At 42.9% G+C, this 26,261-nt stretch overlaps 2 protein-coding genes across 18 annotated transcripts in view; one reads left to right on the top strand and one right to left on the bottom strand.

Moving 5' to 3' along the window:
- TRPC7 (transient receptor potential cation channel subfamily C member 7) overlaps positions 1–26,261 on the top strand; it is a 141,877-nt gene that overhangs the window by 13,823 nt on the left and 101,793 nt on the right. The window lies entirely within an intron of this gene.
- LOC145510158 (uncharacterized) overlaps positions 1–26,261 on the bottom strand; it is a 735,177-nt gene that overhangs the window by 607,702 nt on the left and 101,214 nt on the right. Inside the window, exon 2 of one of the 17 annotated variants that reach the window (XR_014056839.1) lies at positions 17,573–18,013. The exons of the other annotated variants lie outside the window; for them this stretch is intronic. The gene's annotated coding sequence lies outside the window, so the exon portion shown is untranslated. Of the gene's footprint in view, positions 1–17,572; positions 18,014–26,261 lie in introns of those variants that run through there. 17 annotated transcript variants of the gene reach the window in all.

Genomic DNA, 26,261 nt, shown 5'->3' with positions numbered 1-26,261 from the left:
CTCAGACACCACAGAGAAGAGTAGGGGGGGCAAGAAAGCTAAAGCTGTAACTTCATCTTGCTTAAAGTGTTGATGATTTTTCTGTTTGTCGATGGGTTGTTAACAACATATATTACGAGAAATAGATAATGAATTATGTATCAATGTTTGTGTTGCCATTTTAAGACCCATAAAAAAAAACTCTTCAGGCCTAAAATACCACAAATTAAAAATGCAAATAATGATAAATCGGACCAGTTTACCACCTGCTACGATCTCTAGTGAGATCCCATTGTGGAAGGTAAAGATGTTGAGATGACAGTTTGCAATCTGCTTGCAAACTTATCGAAATGGAAGAGAGAAGAGGAGGGGAAGGAGTGATTTCATATTGTGGAACACATTTGGACCCTGGAATCTGGAGCCAGGGAGCTGGAATAAAGGCCTACTCTGGGTCTGGGGCAGTACCGAAAGGTGAACAAACCCACTGCCCCCAGCCTCCGGTGGAATCTGTTTCTCATGTACTTTGAATGTTTCTAGTATTTCTAAATTTTATAGACCAACATCCTAGGAAAATACATTTCCTTGAAGCCTGAAAGCCTGGCTGGTAGTATAAACAAATGCCTGCTTAACAGGCAGGAAATGACTTGAAAATTGTTTCCTCTTCCTTTGGGAAAATATTTTTAAGCTGTGAAAGCTGCAGGTCTTAAAAGTGAGTGGTTGTCATTGTTGTTGAAGAAAATCACGCGGAAACCCCTCAGAGCGGTCACTTATATATCATCCAAAAGACCCTCAGGGATGTGACTGTGCCACCCAAGCCCTATGCTTGAGCAGCTGAGGATGCAGAATGCAAGCAGAGAAGAGACAGATCACAGATGTCAGGTGAGGAACTGTAACGGAACAGCCCCTCACTACACATACGCGGGTAAAATGCAGTCAGAGCACATGTTGTTGGTCTCCATACCTGAGAGAAAGATCCAGGGATTGACTTATGTCAGGAGGAGAGACAGCGATGATTCTGCCCATGTCAGCTTTGTCTTTGTCTATTTTTCTATCTAAGTGTCTGGAGGAGCACTTTCACCAGAGCATTCATTAATGAGTCATCACAGGAAAACGAACTAATTAACGTGTCCTTTAATGACAAGTTTTCACTGGTCACAATTTTCCTCTTCTACTCGTTATGCCAAGAGTATTAGCCCCTAAAATACAGGGAGACAGAGTCAGCAGGGTGACGGGTATTCAGATGGCATACAGGAGGCCACTCTGCTAGATGAAGACAGGACAAGGACAGGGGGACAGGCTTTGGGTGAGCCCCCAGCACAGCCATGCTTCGTTTTCTCACGGCTATGGAAGAAGAGCACAGAGCGTGGCTCTGGAATCAGAACGACCTGGGTTCCAGGTCAGAGTCATCGCCTAGCAACCATACAATCTTGGGCATTTATTAGAAGTTAGTATTCTTATTTGAAAATGAGGATGGGGGGAGGGACCAGGTGTTAGAGAAGAATTGCAACATGTCCGAAATGAAATGTCTTCCCGACCCCAACACTTACCCTTACCCTAATCTCTGTAAATGACATCTCGACTCATCCCATTATTTATTAAGAGCTTTCAATGCCTCATCCCACTCAGCCTCCAGGAGTTCCTGGCATGCATCAGGTACTCAGTAAATATTAGTTCAGTAAACAAATAAATAGAGTCAGTGAGTGAACTAATGACTAATGACCTCCAAGGGAGTTGGTGAAGATTAAATGAGATGAAGAATATAAAACTCTTTGCAGGGGACCTGACCCATAGTAAGTACATAATTTTCCCCACAGATGGCAATGGGCAATCCCTCTTTGTTCCTCAAAGCCCACTGGATTTTCAGCACTGCAACTTTTCTTCCCAATAAACACAACTTAAGCTTCAACACCTCGTCTAGTCACAGGGTCTTCCTGATTTCTGCTAAGCCTCCCTCCCCAAGCCCAGAGTACAAGCTGTCTGTGTGAGCTCTATGATTAAAAATAGGGCAAGAGAGTATCTTCCAATTGGAAAAATACAGACCACTGAAATTGAAGACGCCCGGCATGCTGCTAAAGTACTGCTGTGAGAAGAAGCAATGCGGGCAGAAAAGACAGAGGCTGCAAAGGAGGAGAAGGGAGGAAATGGGCAGGCAGAGCTCCTGCCAAGTACAGACAGAGATTGGTTTTTGAAAAATCTCTCTATGGAAAAGATTCATCACTACACACATACGAAAAAAAAAAAAAAACTGGGAAAAAGTCATTTCCTATACAAGTGCAACTATCAGTCTGAAATATCAGAGATACAGAAAAAAATGAAGGCAGTTCTTGGAGAGTATCAGCCAATGAGCAGTAGCGCAAATTGCATCAAAAGGAAATGATGAAAATGTAGGGCTTTTCTCTGAAAAAATGTTAAATTCTGTATATAAATTAATCATGATAGAGCAAAACCAATCAAGTGTGCTGCACACACCATCAACAGGGAGGCATGTGTTTTTCTAGCAGCAAATTCACATGCAGATTAAATGTGGAAACTCTTATGTCAGGAGGGTTGATGAAAATAAGGCCTGTAGACCCACAGAATGTCAGAATTGGATGGACCCAAGTGACAGAGCTATCTGAAAATTCAGCATTCATGCAGCAAATACTTAATTAAGCCTCTAGTATGAGCCAGGCTCTGGGTTGGGTGCTGGGATGCAATGATGAAAAGATGAAGTTCCTGCCCTCAGGACCTCATAGTCTAGTGGAGGAGACAGGCATTCTTCATGTACTCACACAAACAGAGCTTTACAAATCATGCTGAGTGCTAAGCAGTAAAAGAGCAATTTGCAAAGCGTTGGCTTAGTGGGACAGCTGACTCTGTGTGCGGGTGTGCGTGTGCTTAAAGATTTCTCAGAGATGACAATATTTAAATGAAAATGGAGGGTATGGGAGAGATAAACAGATGGCAGGGAAGGGGGGAGATGGTTCCAGGCACAGCAACTGTACATGAAAAAGCCCAGAGCAGAGAGGGAAAAGAGAGGCTTGTGGAGAGAACTCTGAGTAGCTGCCTATCACGGGGAGGAAACACAAGAGGTGGCAGGTGACAGAGGTGCCGAAGCACCCTGCGGCCATGGCCTTCCCACTTGGCAGCCTTGGTAAGAAGCTGGACTTCAATTCACTGTAGGGTGAATGGGGAGCTATCTGAACATTTCAGCAGGTGAGTAAGTGACTCAGCTTGGGAAGAGCCATTTCATACACTCTGCCCGGTGCACTAGTATACCAAATGGCTTGGAGGGGGCAAGACTGGAAGGAGGTGGACAGCTGTGGCAGGAAGGGACAGTCCTCCCAGGGAAGGGGCGAGGGGGGAGTGGCAGAGGGACCAGCACCTCTCAGCCTGCAGGTGACTCACTGCAGCTGGAGTGACAGCACAGCTGGAGAAGGTGACGGCTCCTGGCTGTTTCCAGGACCGCTCTCTTGTCTAGGAACTCCTGGGAACTTCTTCTGTCCCTGGGACCTCTCTGCTCTCTGGAGAGGCATGGGGAGGGGAGGGAGAACACAGCCTGCTCTCCTTTTCTCCTCCAAGGTGGAGGCCCTGTGGAGCAGCAGGAGCGTAGGAGAGGGATGAGAATTCTGACTTTCTACCTTGAACTCTGGAGGTGCAGAGGGGCATGTGCCCCCTGCTTGGCTGAACTATTCACTGCACGGCCAGCACAGAGCAAAGTGGGCTCAGAGGTGACAGCTCCAGTATAAAAAGGGTTCCACTGGACTTTAACTTTTCCATTGTGTTTTCTAGATTCGGAAAACATGTTTCTCCCTGTGTATGCTGCATAAAAGCAGAGAAAATGTCTAATCTCATATCTGATTAATGCTCAACTGGAGTCGGTTTTAGTATAAATAAAGGCACGCAAGAAACCTCCCCTGTCGTCCTCCACGGCTCTGGATGTTGGGATTACCAGGCCAGGAGGATGCTGGGGGCAGGTGAGATCTCCCTGCAGATAAGAAACCTTCCCTGGCGAACTCCCAGTTCAGTCTAGGTGGATATATTAGTCTCCCAGGGCTGCAGAAACAAAGCACCACAAATGTGGTGACTTAAAACAACGGAAATTTATTTTCTCACAGTCCTGGAGGCTAGGAGTCCAAAATCAAGGTGTAGGCAGGGTCCCTGCTCACTCTGAAGGCTCCAGGGTAGAACAGGTGCTTCCTTGGCAATCCTTTGCTGATAGACGCGTCACTCCAATCTCTGCCTTTGTGGTCACATAGTGATGTCCCTGTGTGTTTCTGTGCCTCTTACCCTCTTCTTCTGAGGACATTTTTGTTGTTCAGTCGCTCAGTCATGTCTGACTCTTTGTGACCCCATGGACTACAGCACACCAGGCTTCCCTGTCCTTCCCTATCTCCTGGAATTTGCTCAAATTCATGTCCATTGAGTCAGTGATGCCATCCAACCATCTCATCCTCTGTTGCCCCCTTCTCTTCCCTTCAATCTTTCCCAGCAACAGAGTCTTTTCCAATGAGTTGGTTCTTCACGTTAAGGTGGCCAAAGTATCAGAGCTTCACCTTCAGCATAAGTCCTTCCAATGAATATTCAGGATTGATTTCCCTTAGGATTTTCTAATAAAGACCAGTCATTTTGTATTAAGGGCCCATTCTATTCCAGTAGGACTTTAACTAATTATAACCGCAAAACCTATTTCCAAATAAGATACCATTCTGAAGTTCTAGGAAGGATGTGAATTTGGCGGACACACTACTCAACCCTATCCCATGGGGTAGCACCAGGTTGAGAAACTGAGGAAGGCTGATACCAGGGATCCAGGCAGACCCACAGAGCAGGGCAAGATACAAGAGCAAGGCTAGTTACTCAGGGAAGCCAAAGACAGTCCTAAAACTAGGAGGCCATTCTGGAAGAAAGGAGAGAGACGACTGATGCTTTCTACTGACCCACGCACAAGCTGAGATACAGATAGGAATTCTGTAACAGCGTGTGTGTGTGTGTGTCCAGGAATTCTGTAACAGCGTGTGTGTGTGTGTGTGTGTGTGTGTGTGTGTGTGTGTCCAGGAGAGACAGTGGGGTAAGAAGTGGGAGACAGCTGACAGAAGCAATTGGGGAAACAGTACTAGGGCATGACCTCTATCAAGTAGCAGAAAAACATTTTCAAGTGTTGCATTTGGGGATAATGAAAATAAAACAAATTGATTATAAAATGTTCAGAAAATACAGAAAAGTAGAGGGAACAAATAGGTCAGCATTCATTCTACCACCTAAGAGTAACTTATATTTTGGTATGTTTCCTCTCAGTACCTCCTCTGTCCCCAAGTAGAAAAACTGAATTAATACTATGACTTAGTTGATGAATCCTTACCATCTTATTTTTGTCTCCCTTCATACCTTATCCTCATTTCTATCCTCCCCCATCTACCCCCAAAAATCACCCACTTCAATAATATTTAATGTACTCACAGCATTTCCCCATGTGATATCAACATGTTATAAATAACAGTTCCCAGAAAATGTTAGTGTCCTGTGTTGGGAGGAAAACTTTTCCATTACCATCTTAGGTTGCAATGGTTGGGTGGCCTGTGACTTGACTAACAAAAGACAGATAAACAGGAGAAAAGACGGGGTTTATTCATATGCACACAGAAGTGCATGAAAGAAGTGGCTAGCTCCCTGAAGAGCTAAAGACAGGGGTTTATACACTAGCTTAGCAAGAAAAGGAAGAGGAAGAAAGAGTTTTAAGGAAAAAGAGGACATTTAGGAAACAAACGAGTTTTAGGCAAACAAATGGAAGGCTTGAGAGTCTGTGATGTGTGTTCTCATCCGGGGGGTCAGTCTCCTTTCTAGCTGTAATCCATGCCCCCAAGTCCCCACTGAGGAGATTTATAGCAACTGTATTTTGGGGAGGCTCTGCTTGTGTCAGCAAAAGAAGTTTAGCTGCTGTTTGTTTGGATGTTTTTAACTTAAAATAATCTTCATGCCACTTTGATGATTTTGACAGTCGCTACACATAATCATGAAAACTAAATCTCTAAGCCCCACCACAGATTCCTGTGAACCATTAGATGGTAAGAATGAGCACCAGAAATTAAGGGTGGGTGGGGTGACCGAGCCCTGCCACGGGAGAGACAGACAGGCTTGTGTAGGGGAGGAATTTTCTCTCCACCCTTCTGAGTTCATAGCTGAGACCACTGTAAAAAGGATTAACAAAAGAAAAACAAACAGAAGTATAGAGGCATGTAATACTTCTTGTATATATGAGAATACCCAGGGGGAAAATGAGGCACTCTCTGAGGTGGCTTAGTATTCAGGATTAAATACCATCTTCATGGGGCAAGATACGAAGGACGGAGCGTTGGAGGCCTTTTAGGAGACAGTAACTGATTTTCAGGAAACATGAATGGACACTTAGAACAGAGGAGAGGCATGATAGTTTGTGACAAAGCCTGTCTGGATATATATAGTACCCCTTCTCCTGTGATAAGAGCCCATCTTCCTGGTTCAAGAAGCTCCAAGGGAAGGATTTATGGCCATCAAGTTCCTTTTGGAGGATCTGTCTTGAGGCAGATAAGGGACATTTAGAGAAAGCCTCTTTCTACATTGGCTTTTTTTTTTTAGTGTATCATGCAAACACATGAGAGAACTCAGAGGTGAGTAACTCAAAGCAGTGGTTAGGACTTGGACTTATATAACATCTTCACAAAAGAATAAATTTTTAGACACATGAAAAGACAACAAAAAAGAACTTTGAGCTTCTAGGAAACCAAATTGTAGAAGGTAAATATATGGGGAACCGAATGGTAGCTTAGAGCTGGTTTGAACAAGGCTGTTGTGTAGATTTTGCTGGTGCTGTCTCTGATGATTAACTTCTGTTTCCCTTGGTAAAGAGCAGAGGAGGGAGGAACACCCTTTACAAATTTATGTTCTGCTTTTAGCCAAATGGAGGAGGACAGAGAGTTTTTCTTGTATCTGTTTCTTCTTAATTGCCTTTAGCTTGAAGATTTCTTGCGACAAAGTAGCATATTTCAGGGTGGCAGATTCTGCTACCTTTCAAGCCCATGAACTGTAGAAGCTGGCAAATATCATTGCAGCTCTTGGATTCCAGGTAGAGTAGAAAAGAGAGAGAACTACATTTGATTGCAAATGGGAAAAAGTTTCCATCGTTCAGAAATCTTACGTGGCATTAATGAACTGTGTTTTTCTCTTTCTCTTTCTTTCTCATTTATAAACTATGTGATCAGTACCTACCACAAGTGTTATACACTCAAATACAGTGTAGGGATTATAAACACTCTATAATAAACACTCTTTTAATATCCTGGCACAGGCTTCCTTTCAAAATGTATATTACCCTAGCACCAGGAGGCCATGGACTTTTCCACTAGCTCTCAAGAAGACAGATTCAGTAGTAGGGTACCATCTGTACTCCTGCCAGCCCTAGGAACCTGGAGGAGTTAGAATACAGGCTCTGGTCACTGCAGATGCAGACTGGTATAAGAGCCAGGAAAAATAAAGAAACTAAACTTGTATACCTAGTCCTAAAATTACAGTGATGTAAGAATGATTGAGGCTAAAATTTTCTAAATACTATCAATTCTTAAACAGATTAAGTCTCCCCAAATGCTTGGTAGCATGATTACATTTCATATTATGATGATCTTTCCACCTCCCATAACAGAAATTAATAACAATGACCTGTTTTTTCTGGGCTCCAGGGCAGGTTTGCTAATTACTGATGGATAAATAAGCGCTTTGAAAATTAAGAGGGATCATGATGAATTGAGCTTCCCAGGTGGCGCAGTGAATCTGCCTGCCAGTGCAGGAGACACAAGAGACACGGGTTCAATCCCTGGGTCAGGAAGATATCCTGGAGGAGGGCATGGCAATCTGCTCCAGTATTCCTGCCTGGAGAATCCCATGGACAGAGGAGCCTCGTGGGCTACAGTCCATGGGGTCGCAAAGAGTCAGACACGACTGAGCGACTGAGCACGAAGGTACACACACATGCTCAAATGCTGTTTCTGTTTCTCTCTGCTCTTCCCCTTCTCTCTCTCTCTCACACACACACAAACACACACACACACACACACCATGAAAATACACTTCCTATTTACCAATGATACAGCTGCTTGGACCTAGGGGGATCAGAACTCTTGTTTGCATTTCGTGGAAGAACAGCACGCCTTATGCATGTGGAAGAACAGGGCTTTGCCTGGTAATAGCTCTCCAGCCTCTCCTACTTATACTTTGAAAACAGCAGCTCAAGAATCTTTCTGATGACAAGTTCTCCCCACTGGTTACTATTAATTTTGCTTAAAGTTTATACTTAAAAGAATTCATCTAATACCTTCCCAAAGCGCATCAGAAACTTAGTTTTATGTGCTTAAACCTGATATTTTAACATAAGCATGGAGATAAGCTCCAAGAAATGTGGGGGAAATGTTTTAATTCGACTGAAAAAAACTAGGAGCAAGAGTTTATTTCCCCAAATGGTATTTCTTCTAGGATTACAAATGCAGAAACCAGACTTGAAACACAGAGCTGGATCTTCACCTGAAGCAAATATGTGAGGAATGCGCTCATGGTAGTCAGATTTCAGAGACAACTTGAGGGAACCAAACAGCTTGGAGCCCCATGGTCACACTCTGCCCAGAAGGTGGCCTATGGCACATGTGATTTGCTGCCGTAAAAGACAGTTCTCTGGGACAATGGGGCCTCTGAGTGAGGAGACCCAGGGTTCCACCAGGAACTGACATGCGACACTGGCTCAGTCAGTTTACTTCTCCACAGTTCATCTTCCTCATGCATAAAGCCAGGTACTTTTACTAACAGGCCCTTGTTGAGTCTCCACTTTTCCAGCTCCTTCAGCTTCTCATTCCTATAGAACATTTTCATGAAGGACATCTAAGTTGAGATTTAAGAGGAGATTATTATTCCCATTTCACAGATGAGGAAACAGACTGAGTGCTTAAATGATTTTCTGCAAATGGTGGTCTTCTTTCTACCGTGTGCCAGATATGGTACTAGGTACTAGGTCTACTAGGTCTACGAGTGTGGGAGAGAACCAAACTCTGTCCTCAAAGCAATGGGAGAGACTAGAGCTCTGAGAGATAAAGACAATGAGGCAGAGAAGGAGCAACACACTATGGGATCACAAAGAAGAGTGCAGCAAGCTGCCTGGTGATATGAGAGAAGGATTCCTGGAAGAGATGATATTCTGAAGTGGTTCTTGAAGGGTGAGTTTGGCAAATGAAGATTTTGAAAGAAGGGAGGAAGGCAGACAAATGAGCATGTGCAGGGGCACAAAGAGCCCTGTGTGCTTGTTGGGCAGTGGTAGCTGGAGGGGTTTACAGGAAAGGGGCTAATCTTTGAGAGGTATATTGAAATACGATGATAAAGATGCATGGATTTTACCCTGCAGCTTTTAAACCAAGGGGTTAGGGACTTGGCAACCAGGCAGAAGGAACTGTTGTTGGTAAACAGTCTAATCAGGAAGCTAATTCAAAAGTCTAGACACTGAATTAAGATCTCACGAGTGTGAGTGTGGGCAGTAGGGGTCAGACAGTAGAGATTCTTTAGATCAGAATCTAGAGATCTTGGTAACTAACTGACAAAGACAAAGATGAACCCAGGACTTCTAGCTCAGAAGGCTGAATGGATAGGGACTCTATTTCCTGAAGCAGAAAGCAAAAGATCAAGTTTGAATGTTTGGAAGACCCATATGTTCAGTTTGGGGCATGCAGAGTTTGAAGAGTCTGTGGGACTTACCAGTGTAGATGACCACTTGGCAGCTGAAGATTTAAATCGGCTTCTTAGAATACAGGTTGGTGTAGGAGGTAAAAACATGGTCATCAGCACATAGGTAACAGTGGAAGTTGTAGAGATAAATGAAATCATATCAAAGCCTCAGTCTCTCTCATTTTTTTTTTTTTTTACATAACAACTTTAAGTCCTACTTTCAAGTTTTATTCAGTCATTCTTTGGATTAATCAGCCAAAAAACTAGAATCCTATTTTCTTGATTAGATTTGAACTTATTTAAATGCAATCACTTACTAATCGTTTACCCATGCCTTACAGGACTTGTAGAAACTCAGTGCAGTTTTCTATCCACAAGATAATGAGCCTTTAACAGGCAGGCTTGGCTCCAAGACCATCTCTTAGGGCCAAGTATACCCAACCTTGGTGCTCCTGGATCTGTTCCCTGGTAGCCACACACCAGTACCCAGCTTCCCATAAATAAAATTCTCAAATCAGAGTAGATGTATGGTCATTTTATGCAACATTTATTATGTCCTACAATGTAGCATGCCCTGGGCTGAGATATACAAACGAATGAAGTTGATTAGTCAAGTATGAAAATGTCAGAACTACAGAGAGCACTTGGACGGGGCTATTGGACCCTGAGAATAAAATGCAGTGGGTGCCCAAGCCTGAAACAGTGGACTTCCTCAGGGCTATCAGGAGAGCCATCCTGGAGTTAGCTGTGAGCTGGTCTTGAGAAGGGTAGAAGTTCTCAGAGGAAGAAAAGAGGGGCATAAGTCTAGGCTTGGGGACACAATGGACAAAGGTGCCAAGGTGAAGAGAATGGTGTATGCTCCTCTGATCACAGAAATCATATGTACTGATTTGCCTAATTTGGTTTGGGGGTTTTCCCTTTATAATTAGCAGGGCTCTACACTTTTTAATTGCTACTGTGCCATCTAGTCATTAGCCCCTCTTAATAAATACCATTTTTCAGCAATCACAAGCAATTTTTAAAAACTCACTTCTATACATATGCTATACTATAATTACTCTTTGAAAAAAAAGTTTCCTAAACATTTACTATTCTGAATCCATAATCAGGGGAGTCATGACATAATCCTCTGGGAGGGTATGTTATCTGGTGATGCCAATTCTATATTAGTGTTTCTCTGAAATGCTTTCACAATATACAGTAAGCACAAACAAGATGCATATTTAAGGTCATATTTACTCTGAATCTCATTTCAGATCTTCTTTTAACGTGATGTTAAAATAAACAAAGTTATTAGATATCAAGTAGAAAAGACTGCAGTCCTGGCCAAGACAGCACCAAGAGTGGATCCATACCTATCTCCATCACTGAGATTTAAGGGTTTAGCTGATTCACCCAAAGGAAAACAGGCAGGTTGAAACATCATTGCTCAGTCAAAAATTGTCTTGCTTACAAACACCACCCAGTTGTGGATGTGACTGGTGATGGAAGTATAAAGTCCGATGCTGTTAAGAGCAATGCTGCATATGAACCTGTAATGTTAGGTCCATGAATCAAGGCAAGTTGGAATTGGTCAAACAGGAGATGGCAGGAGTGAATATCGACATTTTAGGAATCAGCAAACTAAAATGGCCTGGAATGGGTGGATTTAACTCAGATGACCATTATATCTATTACTGTGGGCAAGAATCCCTTAGAAGAAATGGAGTAGCCATCATAGACAACAAAAGAGTCTGAAATGCAGTACTTGGATGCAATCTCAAAAATGACAGAATGATCTCTGTTCGTTTCCAAGGCAAACCATTCAATATCATAGTAATCCAAGTCTATGCCCTGACCACTAATGCTGAAGAAGCTGAAGTTGAACGATACTATGATGACCTACAAGACCTTCTAGAACTAACACCCAAAAAAGATGTCCTTTTCATTATAGGGGACTGGAATGCAAAAGTAGGGAGTCAAGAAATACCTGGAGTAACAGGCAAATTTGGCCTTGGAGTACAGAATGAAGCAGGGCAAAGGCTAATAGACTTTTGCCAAAAGAACGCACTGGTCATAGCAAACACCCTCTTCCAACAACACAAGAGAAGATTCTACACATGGACATCACCAGATGGTCAAAACCAAAATCAGACTGATTATATTCTTTGCAGCCAAAGATGGAGAAGCTCTATACAGTCAACAAAAACAAAGCTGGGAGTTGACTGTGGCTCAGAGCATGAACTCCTTATTGCCAAATTCAGACTTAAATTGAAGAAAGTAGGGAAAACCACTAGACCATTCATGTATGACCTAAATCAAATCCCTGACGATTATACAGCAAAAGTGACAAATAGATTCAAGGGGCTAGATCTGATAGACAGAGAGCCTGAAGAACTATGGATGGAGGTTCGTGACATTGTACAGGAGGCGGTGTTCAAAACTATCCCCAAGAAAAAGAAATGCAAAAAGGCAAAATGGTTGTCTGAGGAGGCCTTACAAGTAGCTGTGAAGAGAAGAGAAGCGAAAGGCAAAGGAGAAAAGGAAAAATATACCCATTTGAAGGCAGAGTTCCAAAGAATAGCAAGGAGAGATAAGAAAGCCTTCTTCAGAGATCAATGCAAAGAAACAGAGGAAAACAATAGAAAGGGAAAGTCTAGAGATCTCTTCAAGAAAATTAGAGATACCAAGGCAACATTTCATGCAAAGGTGGGCACAATAAAGGACAGAAACAGTATGGACCTAACAGAAGCAGAAGATATTAAGAAGAGGCAGCAAGAATGCACAGAAGAACTATACAAAAAAGATCTTTATGACCCAGATAATCGAGATGGTGTGGTCACCAACCTAGAGCCAGACATCCTGAAATGTGAAGTCAAGTGGACCTTAGGAAGCATCACTACGAACAAAGCTAGTGGAGGTGATGGAATTCCATTGAGCTATTTCAAATCCTAAAAGATAATGCTGTGAAAGTGCTGCACTCAATATGCCAGCAAATTTGGAAAACTCAACAGTAGCCACAGGACTGGAAAAGGTCAGTTTTCATTCCAATCCCAAAGAAAAGCAATGCCAAAGAATGCTCAAACTACTGCACAATTTCACTCATCTCACACGCTAGTAAAGTAATGCTCAAAATTCTCCAAGCCAGGCTTCAATATATGTGAACCGTGAACTTCCAGATGTTCAAGTTAGATTTAAAAAAGGCAGAGGAACTAGAGATCAAACTGCTAACAATCGCTGGATCATCGGAAAAGTAAGATAGTTCCAGAAAAATATCTACTTCTACTTTATTGACTATGCCAAAGCCTTTGACTGTGTGGACCATAACAAACTCTGGAAAATTCTTAAAGAGATGGGAATACCAGACCACCTGACATGCCTCCTGAGAAATCTATATGCAGGTCAGGAGGCAACAGTTAGAGCTGGACATGGAACAACAGACTGGTTCCAAATAGGAAAAGGAGTGCGTCAAGGCTGTATATTGTCACCCTGCTTATTTAACTTACATACAGAGTACATCCGGAGAAGGCAATGGCACCCCACTCCAGTACTCTTGCCTGGAAAATCCCATGGACGGAGGGGCCTGGTGGGCTGCAGTCCAGGGGGTCGCTAGGAGTCGGACACGACTGAGCGACTTCACTTTCACTTTTCACTTTCATGCGTTGGAGAAGGAAATGGCAACCCACTCCAGTGTTCTTGCCTGGAGAATCCCAGGGACGGCAGAGCCTGGTGGGCTGCCGTCTATGGGGTCGCACAGAGTCGGACACGACTGAAGTGACTTAGCAGCAGTAGCAGCAGCAGATATGCAGATGCCATCACCCTTATGGGAGAAAGCAAAGAAGAACTAAAGGGCCTCTTGATGAAAGTGAAAGAGGAAAGTGAAAAAGCTGGCTTAAAACTCAACATTCAGAAAACTCAGATCATGGCATCTGGTCCCATCACTTCATGGCAAATAGATGGGGAAACAGTGGAAACAGTGTCAGACTTTATTTTTGGGGGCTCCAAAATCACTGCAGATGGGGACTGCAGCCGTGAAGTTAAAAGATGCTTGCTCCTTAGAAGAAATGCTATGACCAACCTAGACAGCATATTAAAAAGCAGAGACATTACTTTGCCAACAAAGGTCCATCTAGTCAAGGCTATGGTTTTTCCAGTGGTCATGAATGGATGTGAGAGTTAACAAGGGAGCTAGCTGTGTAGATATATGAGAGAGGAGGCCTCCTGGTAGAGTCACCAGTACAAAGAGAGAGAAGAGCGCAAAGCAGAAGAAGGAGAGCATCTGGTGTTCTGAGGACAGGGGCCAGTCACTGGGGCCGAGTGGGTGAGAACAGGAAGAGCTGAGGCCAGAGGAGCTGCAGGGGACAGGTGGTCAGAGCCCTAACAGGCTTTTTTTCTGGGGAGACGGGGAGTCACTGGCGGGTTTCAGGAAGTGGAGTTGGCAGATCTAATGTGTGCTTGGAGAGGATCATGCTGGCTGTTGGGATGTGAGGAACTGTAAGGGGCAAGAGAAGAAGCCTGAGGACCAAGTGAGAGGTGGTTCCAATTACCCAGGGGAGAGATGAAGGTGGCCTGGGCCAGAAAGATAAATGGTCAAGGCGGGGGAGAAATACACAATTCTAGATATCTTTGAAGATAGAGCTGAGAGAATTTATTGATGGATATCAAGAAAAAGGGAAGGATGAATGAACTTTTTGGCTCAAGCAGCTGGAAAGACAGTTATTATGAGGTGAACACTGTGTATAGGAGTTCCTTGCTCAGCCGGGGTTTCCTGCCTCCTTCCCCGGCTCCTTGAGATGAGCACACTTCCTTCCCCACTGATGATGACTTCCCTGAACATTCTGATGCCAACGCACCTGCTGGTAACTTAGAGCGTGGGGTACCCTCAGCTGCCTGAGCTCAGGTGTCTTACTTCCAGCCTGCCCCTGGGACGCCCAGGGTGCTGCCTCACACAGTTTCAGCACCTCTGCCTCTTGCCAACAGGCCCTCCTCTCTCTCTCCATCTTCACCAGGAAAGACCCTTAACCTGCCCCTGCAGGGTGGTGCTCATGGTTTCAGAGCACATGCCAGGGCAGTTGGTATTTGTCAGATGAGTACTTCTCAGTGTTGGTATTATGGAATTTGGAGTCAGCCATACCCCCACTCCAGTATTCATGCCTGGAGAATTCCATAGACAGAGGAGCCTAGTGGGCTACAGTCCACGGGGTCACAAAGAGTCACACATGACTGAGCGACTAACACTTTCTCTACTTTTTTCATACTCAGATTCAAATCACAGCTGCCACTGAAGTCTCTGGGCCTCAGTTCCCCTTTCTGTAAAGAGGAGTGATAACTGTACCTACTTCCTTGGTTTGTCATGAGAATTCAATGAGCTAAATATGTAAAGCATTCAGCCCAGGGCCTGGCACATAGTAAGCATTCAGTAAATGATAAATAATAGTGGTAAAAACTGTAACAGTCACCCTCTTTAACACTGTCCCATTCTAGTGGATACAAAGACCAACCAATCATACTTAGGCAGACCTCACACGGGGGCTGGGCAGGGAGGCAGGGGGAAGGAGGGGCTGCTTCTATGTGAGTGAACCACAGGGCTTCCTGAGGGTCCCTCTTACTCTTTCAACTCATACCTCCTGACTGATCACCTGAGTCACAGCTTTGAGCAATCATTCCACTATGGAGCCCTGACCTATGGTTGACAGAGTAACGTGTGAGAGCAAGAGAAAGGGAAAGGAGAACGAGACAGACACAGGGAAGAGGGGCCTGGGGCCTCCAGGGAGGCCTGGAGCTGTGAGGTGTGGAGGTGGGACAAGGCTCACACAGGCACATCTGCCCTCCTGTGTCTGTTCCCTGTGGTCACAGCAGGAAAAAAACAAAAACAGAAAGCCTAGGAAAAGCTCTTCTGGGAGCTCAGCAAGAGAGAACCAAGCAGCACCGTTAATCTGAACAAGGATGCACAGAGTGTGTACATGAACTCCTCTCTGGATACGTGAATGCATTCATATCTATTCAATAATAAGTTACATAAAACATTGGAAATGTGCATAACTTATGCACGTACCCATTTGCGGTTGAAGTAGCTGACAGCCACCACAGTCCTCCTGCTGGTGAATGCTCTCTGCCCTCTGGGCCTTTACCCTGCCATCCCTTCCTTCTGGAATGTCCTCATCCCTTCTAGCTTCTACTCATCCTCAGGGCTCATATCCCATTTCCTCTTGGAAGGCCCCCACATCTGCAGCTGGGCGGCACGTGCCAAGATCCAAGACCAGGTCCTAACCTGGTCACTTGTCATGCTCTCTAGCAAGACCTTGAGTTCTTCAAAGACTGTATTTTATTTCAGTCTCCATCCCTAGTGCCTGGCACATAGTGCTCAAATTACCTGCTGAATTAGAATAAAATACTCGAGTTGCTGTATGGAGGTGAGAGTTGGACCATAAAGAAGGCTGAGCCCCGAAGAATTGATGCTTTCAAATAGTGGTGCTGGGGAAGATTCTTGAGAGTCCCTTGGTCTGCAAGGAGATCAAACCAGTCCATCCTAAAGGAAATCAACCCTGAATATTCATTGGAAGGACTGATGCTGAAGCTGAGGCTCCAATACTTTGGCCACCTGATGCGAAGAGCTGACTCACTGGAAAAGACCCTGTTGCTGGGAAAAAGATTGAGTGCAGCAGGAGAAGGGGGCAACAGAGAATGGAATGGTTGGATGGCACCACTGACTCAGTGGATGTGAGTTTGGCAAACTCTGGGAGATAGTGAAGGACGCGGAAGCCTAGAATGCTGCAGTCCATGGGGTCGCAAAGAGTCAGACACGACTGAGTGACTGAACAACAACAACAACAACTCGAGTTGCTCATGTGTTTCCTTGAAAGACAGCCTCTGAATCAGAGGGTTGCCTTATTATCAGAGGGGACTAGTTATAAAATCAACAAGCAGAGCAATCCATTCCTTCTGGGACTTCACAATGTCATGGTGATGGCTTAAGGAGCCCCTTATGATGTCAGTACCTGCCAATTAAGTAAACTCCAAATCAGGATGGAAACCAAAGTATCAACAAAGGCACTGTCAACACAGCCTGGCTAAGGAAAGCGGCGCAGTCATCTGCAGATACAGTTCAGCACCCGGGGCCTACACCTCCTCTGTGAATCATCAAGGACTCTGGTCTAAACCCTGCCTAGCTTCTGTCCTGCTCCCTGCACCTTCCTCCTGAGGACTGACACAAGATGAAGCTGCAAGAGTGAAGCCATTGAGGGGTGCCTCTGCCTTGTTAGAAAGGTGCTTGAAGACCAACACCCCAAAAGAGCCAAAGTGTCCATGTTTACACTCTCTGCTAAGCTACAAGCCACATGTGTCATAATATTGGCTAATACTCATCACATACTGTGTTAAGCAACTTATATGGATTATCTTATTTAGTTTACTCCCTGTGTGTTCAGTTGCTCAGTCCTGTCCAACTCTGTGACCCCCTGAACTGTAGTCCACCAGGCTCCTCTGTCCTGGGATTTTCCAGGCAGGAATACTGGAGTGGGTTGCCGTTTATACTTGTCACATATCGGATTAAGCAACTTATATGGATTACCTTATTTAGTTTTCTCCTTACCCATAAGGTAAAAAAACTGAAACAAAAACAGTATCATTTCCGTTATACAGATTAAGGTAGAACACAGAGAAAGATTAAGTTAAACACTCAACATCCCATTGCCTGCATGCAGCAGAGCTGGGATCTGACCTCAGACACTCTGATTCTAGAGCCAATGAAGCACTAACTACCCAGTCATCTCGCTCGTGCAAAGACTCATCAGGCCTGTCCCAAGAAATTCTAAGATCACCAGTGGTTCATAAACAGGCATCTTGCCCAAATTCTTTTTTTTTTAATTAGTTTATTTATCTATTTTTTAACTTTACAATATTGTATTGGTTTTGCCATACATTGACATGAATCCACCATGGATGTACATGTGTTCCCCTTCCCACACCCCCCTCCCACCTCCCTCCTCATCCCATCCCTCTGGGTCATCCCGGTGCACCAGCCCTGAGCACCCTGTATCATGCATCGAACATGGACTGGCGATTCGTTTCACATATGATAATTGACATGCTTCATTGGCATTCTCCCATATCATCCCACCCTCGCCCTCTCCAATAGAGTCTATAATACTGTTCTATATACCTGTGTCTCTCTTGCTGTCTCGCATACAGGGTTATCTTTACCGATTTACTAAATTCCATTTATATGTGTTAGTATACTGTATTGGTGTTTTTCTTTCTGGCTTACTTCACTCTGTATAATAGGCTCCTGTTTCATCCACCTCATTAGAAGTGATTCGAATGTATCCAAATTCTTAAACACCTAGGACACAGATAATCCATTAGGAAATGCAGGGAGTAAGTCTGGGATGAATAAAAGAAGGCCTCCTGCCGAGAGCAGATGATAAAATCAAGTAGGCAGTGGGTGACCAGTGGCACAGTCTGACAGTCACACCTGTGAGAGGCTCACTGGAGCAGGGAGCCAGCCTGACCCACCCAACCCTGACCCCTGAATCCTGAGGAACTCGGGGCTGTCTACATCCCCTGGGAAAGCCAAGGCAACAAATGCTGGCTCTCTGACTCACATACTGGACTTGATGGACTCATGTACCACCTTTCTTGGACCTGAGGTCCTAAATGGAAATTAAATGCTGGAGGATATTTGCCTTTTATTAATATGATCTGCCAGAGCACAAGCTTATTTACATAGTGACGGTTAATGACACAATTAAGTGGTATGAATGGAAGCTAAAACATGGATTGAAACTTTCAATTTTCATCTGCAATAATGAGCACTAGGCTCAGGTTCTTACCCTGCATTTCACATCCATTAATTATTTCAGTGACTACAGTTACAATTAATAAAGACTCAGCCATGTGTGTTAAATCTTAACATTCCGTTTTCTCATCTGTCAGCTGAGTGGAGGATGTGCAGAAGGTTGTGCTGGAGGGCAGGATGAGGCTCTGAAGTCCTTTCTTAGCATAAAAGGTGCTGATCCAGACCTACGTGCCCAACTCCATGCCTTGTGCTTCACCTGCCTTACCTCACTAAATCCTCACAATGTAATTTCAGTAAGTGTTTTAATTCCCCTTATGTCATCGCTGCCTCCCAGGTCACCTCTCAGAACCTGAACTGGATTCTCCACAAGGATCCTCGCATACCCCATTCTGTCCTTGCACCCGGCTTCTTCATTTCCAGATACCCTCTCACCTCACCCTCCCAAAGTCACAGTCTGTCCTCAGCAAAATCCCCTGTGTCACTGCCCCCTCCTCTTAGAGACGCCTCACCTTCTTGCTCTTTCTTAAGACTGGCTCCCCTAAGGACACACTTACCCTGCTGTCCTCTTAAGTGGGGCTGGCTTTGCTCCCACAGTCCCCATACCACTGGGCTGAGAGAATTGGGGGAGGGAGTGCATCTCTCTCTCATTGTTCCTTACCACTCCCAGACCTTTCTCTCCTCCCTAAGAACACTGAGCTCTGAACCACCTTTCATCAGATTACATCACCCATTATTCCACATCATTCGAGTCTGCAACAGTGGGGCACTCCCTGCCATTTCTCCATGGTTTTAGTTCCTGCTGTTTAAATTCTTGACACTTTACACACAGATCATCATTTTTACACCTTGACTGAGTTTTATGAGCTGTCTCCTCCAGTGGTCTTACTTTAGTCATCATTAGTGTACTGAACCTACACGTCTCATGATCAATAAATGCAAACTCTCCATAATCTAAGCATCACACATCACAGTCTCTGACTACTAGCTCAAATTTTTATATCTCCCTCAAGTGTCCCAGCTCTGTCAATCCTCTGCCTACCCCCAGGACTTTCAACTCACTAATACAACCACAGTTTGTTTTAAATAGGCTTTATTTTTAGAGCAGTTTTAGGTTCACAGCAATACTTAACAGGAGGTACTGAGTGTCACCATATAGCCCTTGCCCCCACACATGCATAGCCTCCCCCGTCAGAATGGAGCACTTGTTACAACTGAGGAATCTGCACTGACACATCATTATCAGCCAAGTCCATACTTCAGCTCAAGGCTCACTCCCATCTTTATACATTTTGTGAATTTGGACAAATGTATAATGACAGGTATCTACCACTGTAGTATCATGCAGAGTAGTTTCACTGCCCTAAAAATCCTCTGCTCCACTGTTCATCCTTCCTACTCCCCAACCCCTGGCAACTAAGATTTTTTTTGTGGCTCAACTGGTAAAGAATCTGCCTGCAATGCGGGAGACCTGGGTTCAATCCCTGGGTTGGAAAGATCCTCTGGAGAAGGGAATGGCTATTCACTCCAGTATTCTGGCCTAGAGAATTCCATGGACTGTATAGTCCATGGGGTCGCAAAGAGTCGGACACGACTGAGCAACTTTCACTTTCACTATCTCCACAGTCTTACGGTTTCCAGAATGTTTTCATGTTTTCCAGATTCCAGTTGGAATCACACAGCATTTTGTGGCCTTTTCAGATTGGCTTCTTTTGCTTAGTTACACGCATTTAAGGCTCCCCCATGTCTTTTCATGGCTTGACAGCTCATTTCTTTTTAGCACTGAATATTATTCCACTGTCTGGATGTACAAAAGTTTACTTATCCATTCACCTACTGAATGACATCTTGGTTGCTTCTAAGTTTGGGCATTTATAAATAAACATTCATATGCAAGTTTCCATGTAAACATAGCTTTTGACTCCTTTGGGCAAATACCAAGGATCATGATTATTGCATCATGGTAAAAGTATGTTTCATTTTGTAAGAAATCATCAACTTTATGTTTAAAATGGAAGTCCTGTCTCCCTTCATGCTAGCCACAATTCATGGACTGTCATAATCTCCCCTGACTTCTTGTAGTTTTTGGCAAAAAATACAATCCTGGGAAAATCTAATTGTCCACCTACTCATGCTGGCATCCGGGGAGGTGAATGTGGTTACAAAGAGTCAACCATACTAGCTGGTCTCATCTTAAAATAATTTTATTTACTTATTTCTGGCTGTGTTGGGTCCTCATTGCTGTGTGGGTTTTTTTTTTTCTCTAGCACGGCAAACCAGGGCTACTCTCTAGTTATGGTACACAGGCTTCTCATTGAAATAGCTTCTCTTGTGGAGTATGGGCTCTAGAACATGCAGGCTTCAGTATTTGCAGCACGTGGGCTCATTAGTTGTAGTTTCCAGGCTCTGGAGCATAGTTTCAATAGTTGTGGCACATGGGCTACCTTGCTCTGTGGAATGTGGGATCTTCCCAGACCAGGGATTGAACTGGCAGGTGGATTCTTTTACCACTGAGCCACCAGGGAAGTCCCTAGCTGGTCTCATTTTCAATTTCTAACCATGACTGTCAAATGGGCTTTTACTGTTCTTTAGCAATAATATCCTGTCTCCCTAATCTATTCACTCTTTAATTGATCTGAAGTCTATTTCAGACCTCCTCCCCTCAAACTTCCAGCACCTTCTCCCCAATTCTTACTCTCAGCTGGTAATTTTTCTTCCTATTTCACTAGAAAAAAAAATTGAAGCAATAGAAAGAAAATGTCTACAGAGCCAAACACCAACGCATCTAGCTACTACTATCCTCACCCACATATTTGACATTCCCTCCAACTACAGATAAAATGTATGTGATTCAAGTTCATTCCTCTATTTATATGCTACACCCACTCTTCTGTCATATATGCTGTTGAATTATGGGATTCATATAATGATATATTGATATCATATATAATGATAAACGTAATTATCTACTGGAAAATTCCCATCAACCTACAAAATATTGAGGTTTCTCCCATAAGGAGAAGGAGGGAAAGAAGGGAGGAAAGGAGGAAGTCAAGGAGACAGGAAGGGAGGAACAGGGAGAGAAAAGAGGAAACTTCTGTTTTTACCCCACTTCTCACACCAGCTACTTATCACACCGGCTACTTTCCATGCCGTCCTGTGTAACAAAACTCCTCAAAAGGGCTGTATATAATAATATAGATGGGGGGGGCTGTGCTTAGTCGTTCAGTCATGTCCAACTCTGCGATCACATGTACTGTAGCCCGCCAGGCTCCTCTGTCTATGGGGATTCTCCAGGCAAGAATACTGAAGTGAGTTGCCATGCCTTCCTCCAGGGGATCTTCCCAACCCAGGGATCAAACCCAGGTCTCCCGCATTGCAGGCAGATACTTTACCATCTGAGCCACCAGGGAAGCCCAAGAATACTGGAGTGGGTAGCCTATCCTTTCTCCATGGGATTTTCCTGACCCAGGAATCGAACCGGGGTCTCCTGCATTGCAGGTGGATTCTTTACCAGCTGAGCTACCAGGGAAGCCCCAATAATATAGATAGAAGTCTTCAAATCTCTCTCTTTCCTTTCCTTGATCCTCACCAGTTATACCCTTCACTCAAAACTGCTCCCATCAAGGAGACCAGTGGCCTGCAAGTTGCTATATCCAATGATCAATTCTCCGTCCTCCTCTTAGTATATTTGGGGAACATAATACTACCAATTTTATAAGGTGATCATTTAATGAAATACTACAATGTTTAGGAAATTTTACTGTAATTATATCTTAAAAACTCAGCCTAAATGTCAAAAGCAGAAAACCTCCCAAGTTTACAGCATGCACATGTTGACTTATCTCCATCTGTATTTCAGTTGGAGCTCTCAATAAACACTCCCTCCTCATAACTGGGTCTCTGACAGGAAGAGAGAGGGCCACGGATTCAAGACCCACACTCTTTTTTAATCTAATTCCTAAGGTCTCCATGGGGGAATGAGTATTGATTATCCTGTATGCTGTGCATGTCTCCACAGCATCAATCTGAGAGATTCATTTAACTTTTGACCCATCAGAATAATGAGCTTCTCTCTGTCTCCTGATTTAAGTTTATCCATAACTTTGAAAAAGTTTGACAGTTGGTGTTTTTAACCAAAGTCAAACAAAATAATAATTTCCTAAAATTGGTGTTGTCAAAACAGTAGCTTCAGCACCCAAAATTCAAGGTATCAGGATACCATATTACACCGTTTTGGTTTGTCCTCCTCTATGTTAAAGACAGAGATTCATCTCAATAATAAGTGAGTTTGTGAAATTTATAGGCCAAAGGGAAAAGAAAAAAATTCTGGGCCAATAAAAAAAATCAAAGAATCTCTATTAATATCTCTGTTGAGCAGAACACAAAAAATAATAGCAAATGAATTCTCTAAAAACCGTTCAGTACACTGACCAAATAAAACACTCTGAACCAGTAATTTTGGATTGAAAGCTGGAAAAAACTTGCTGGCAATATTCTATTCCTAGAAAGAAAACTTGTAAATCTTCAAACCAGTGTAAGAGCATCTAACTGACCATCTTATTTGTCATATTAATAAATACATCTAAGCTACGGGTTCAAAAGTAAATAATCTATATTTGCAAACAACATCCTTGTCTATGTAGAAAATTCCAAAGAATCTACAAAGCATGAGTAAGTGACTTCAGCCAGGTCATAGGATATAAGGTTAACATATAAAAATGAATCATATTTCTGTATACAATAATGAGTCAGTAGACATCATTTTTAAAATATTTCCAATAGCTAAAAAACTGAAATACTTATACATAAGTCTTACAAAACATATGTAGACTTTACAGGCTGAAAGTTATAAAACACTAATGCAAGAAAATAAAGAAGACCTAAATAATGGAGAGATATACCATGTTCATGGTTTGGAAGATTCAACACAATTAGAATGTCAGTTCTCCCCACACTATCTATAGACTTAACATAATTCCAATAAAATTCACAGCTGAATTTCTTAAAGACGTGAACAAGCTTATTCAAAAATGAATATGAAAAAGAATGACAAAGTTGGAGGATTCAAAGTACCTCATCTTAAGACTTAATATAAAACTACAAAAACAAAGATAGTTGGTATTAGTGAAAAACAGATAAAGGGATCAAAGATCAGAAAAGAAACCACAGAACTAAACCCATACAAATGTGGTTAACAATTTTTGACAGCTGTACAAATCAATATCATGGAGTAAGAATAATATTTCAACAAATGAGGCTGGAACAAATGAAGATCCATGTGCTATAAAAGGAAACTTGACCTATGCATTATACCTTATGTAAAAGTTAACACAAAATGGCTCATATACCTAAATATAAAACCTCCAGATGTACAAGACTCGGGTTTGGAAAAAGCAAAGGAACTGGAGATTAAACTGCCAACATTCACTGGATCATAGAGAAAGCAAAGGAATACCAGAAAAAACATCTACTTCTGCATCATTGACTATGCTGAAGTCTTTGACCACGTGGTGGATCACAACAAACTGAAAAATTATGAAAGAGATGGGAATATCAGACCACCTTTCCTGTCTCCTAAGAAACCTATATGCAGGTCAAGAAACAACAGGCACAACTGGACATGGAACAATGAACTGGTTCAAAATCGGGAAAGGAGTACGACAAGGCTATACATTGTCACCCTGTTTGTTTAACTTATATGCAGAGTACATCACAAGAAATGCAGGGCAGCGTGAATCACAAGCTGGAATCAAGGTTGCCAGGAGAAATATCAACAACCTCAGATATGCAGATGATGCCTCTATAATGGCAGAAAGTGAAGAGGAACTAAAGAGCCTCTTGATGAGGATGAAAGAGGAGAGTGAAAAAGCTGCCTTTTAAACTCAGCATCCAAAAAACTAAGATCATGACATCTGGTCCCATCACTTCATGGCAAATAGAAGGGGAAAAAATGGAAATAGTGACAGATTTTATTTTCTTGGGCTCCAAAATCACTGTGGACACTGACTGCAGCCATGTCATTAAAAAACACTTGCTCCTTAGAAGGAAAGCTATGACTAACCTAAGCAGCATATTAAAAAGTAAAAACATCACTTTGCCAACAAAGGTCCATATAGTCAAAGCTATGGCTTTTCCAGTAGACGTGTATGGATGTGAGAGTTGGACAATAAAGAAGGTTGAACATCAAAGAATTGATGTTTTTGAATTGTAGTATTAGAGAAGACTCTTGAGAGTTCCTTGGACAGCAAGGAGATCAAACCAGTCAATCCTAAAGGAAATCAACCCTGAATATTCACTGGAAGGACTGTTGCTGAAGTTGAAGCTAAACTACTTTGGCCACCTTATGCAAAGAGCTGACTCACTGGAAAAGACCCCGATGCTGGGAAAGATAGGCAAGAAGGGGGCGGCAGAGGAGAGATGGTTAGATAGCATCACCAACTCAATGGACATGAATTTGAGCAAACTCCAGGGGATAGTGGACAGAGGAGCCTGGTGTGCTGCTGTCCATGGGGTCACAAAGAGTGGGACACTACTTAGGGACTGAATGATAACAACAATATAGTTATCATATACTCAGCAATTCCATACCTATATATTTACCCTGAAGAACAAAAATTTTATCTTCATACAAGAACCTACACATTAATATTCATAGCTTTATTCGTAATTGCCAAAAATGTGAACAACCAACTCCTTCAATGAGTGAACAGATAAACAAACTGATACATGCATGCACTAGATTTGAAGTTAAAAGAAATGACCTATTAATACACCCAACACTATAGATGAATCTCAAAGGAATTATACTGAGTGAAAGTAGCCAGTCTCTATAAAGATTACATACTATATGATTCCACTTACATGACATTCTGGAAAAGGCAGGACTCCAGGGCCTCTTCGTCCCATGCCCAGCACAGCTACAGCTCATGGTCCCAAGAAACACTGCACTTGTAGCAGCTTCAAAATGTTGAATCTGGACAAACTGACTGTTGGGCTAACTCTTTGCCCATCCATGAGCTAAGAATGGCTGTCTCTTGTTTCTTTAAGAACAGACCTGAGTATGCCCTAGCAGGAGATTCAGTAATGAAGATGTGCATACAGCAGTTCACTGAAACAGATGGCAGTGTCTACACTGATACAACCTACACTGCTGGCTTTTTGGATATCATCAACATTGACAAGACTAGAGAGAATTTCCATCAGACTATGACACCAAGGGTCACTTAGTTGGGTTCACTGTATTACTCCTAGAGAAGCCAAATGTAAGTTGTACAAAATGAGAAAAAGCTTTATGGATACAAAAAAAGATACCTCATTTGGTAAGCCATGATGGTGATACTATCCACAAGGTTAACAACATCATTCAGACTGGTTTGCAGACAGGCAAGACTACAGATTTAATCAAGTTTAATACTGTGAACCTGTGTGTGATAACTGGAGGTGTTATCCTGGGAAGGGTTGGTATAATCACCAGAGATTAAAAGAAGTTAAGAAATTCAGAGTATCTTTTATGGATTATACATGAGTGAGAGAAGAAGAATCAAAGGTTTCTCGAGCATTTTGTGTTCACCACTCCATAAGCCAGTCTTGCTCCCAATCCAGTAATTAAAAACCATAAAAAGGCAAGAGGTCAAGAGTTTGAAATCGATGGTCAAATTAAAGTGTTAACTAATTAAAACTGCCATTTACAGGCTTTATTTTTAGTCTTTTTATTTAATTTTTTATTTATTTTATTATTTGTGTTATTTACTGTTAACTATACCAAGCATTTTACATTGTTTCGGTATTGATT

Source organism: Giraffa tippelskirchi, chromosome 6, assembly GCF_054371585.1.
Source record: "Giraffa tippelskirchi isolate mGirTip1 chromosome 6, T2T-mGirTip1v1.2.pri, whole genome shotgun sequence".
Classification (NCBI taxonomy): domain Eukaryota; kingdom Metazoa; phylum Chordata; class Mammalia; order Artiodactyla; family Giraffidae; genus Giraffa; species Giraffa tippelskirchi.
Note: the sequence above shows the minus strand (reverse complement) of the source record. Positions and strands in the feature narration are given on the sequence as shown.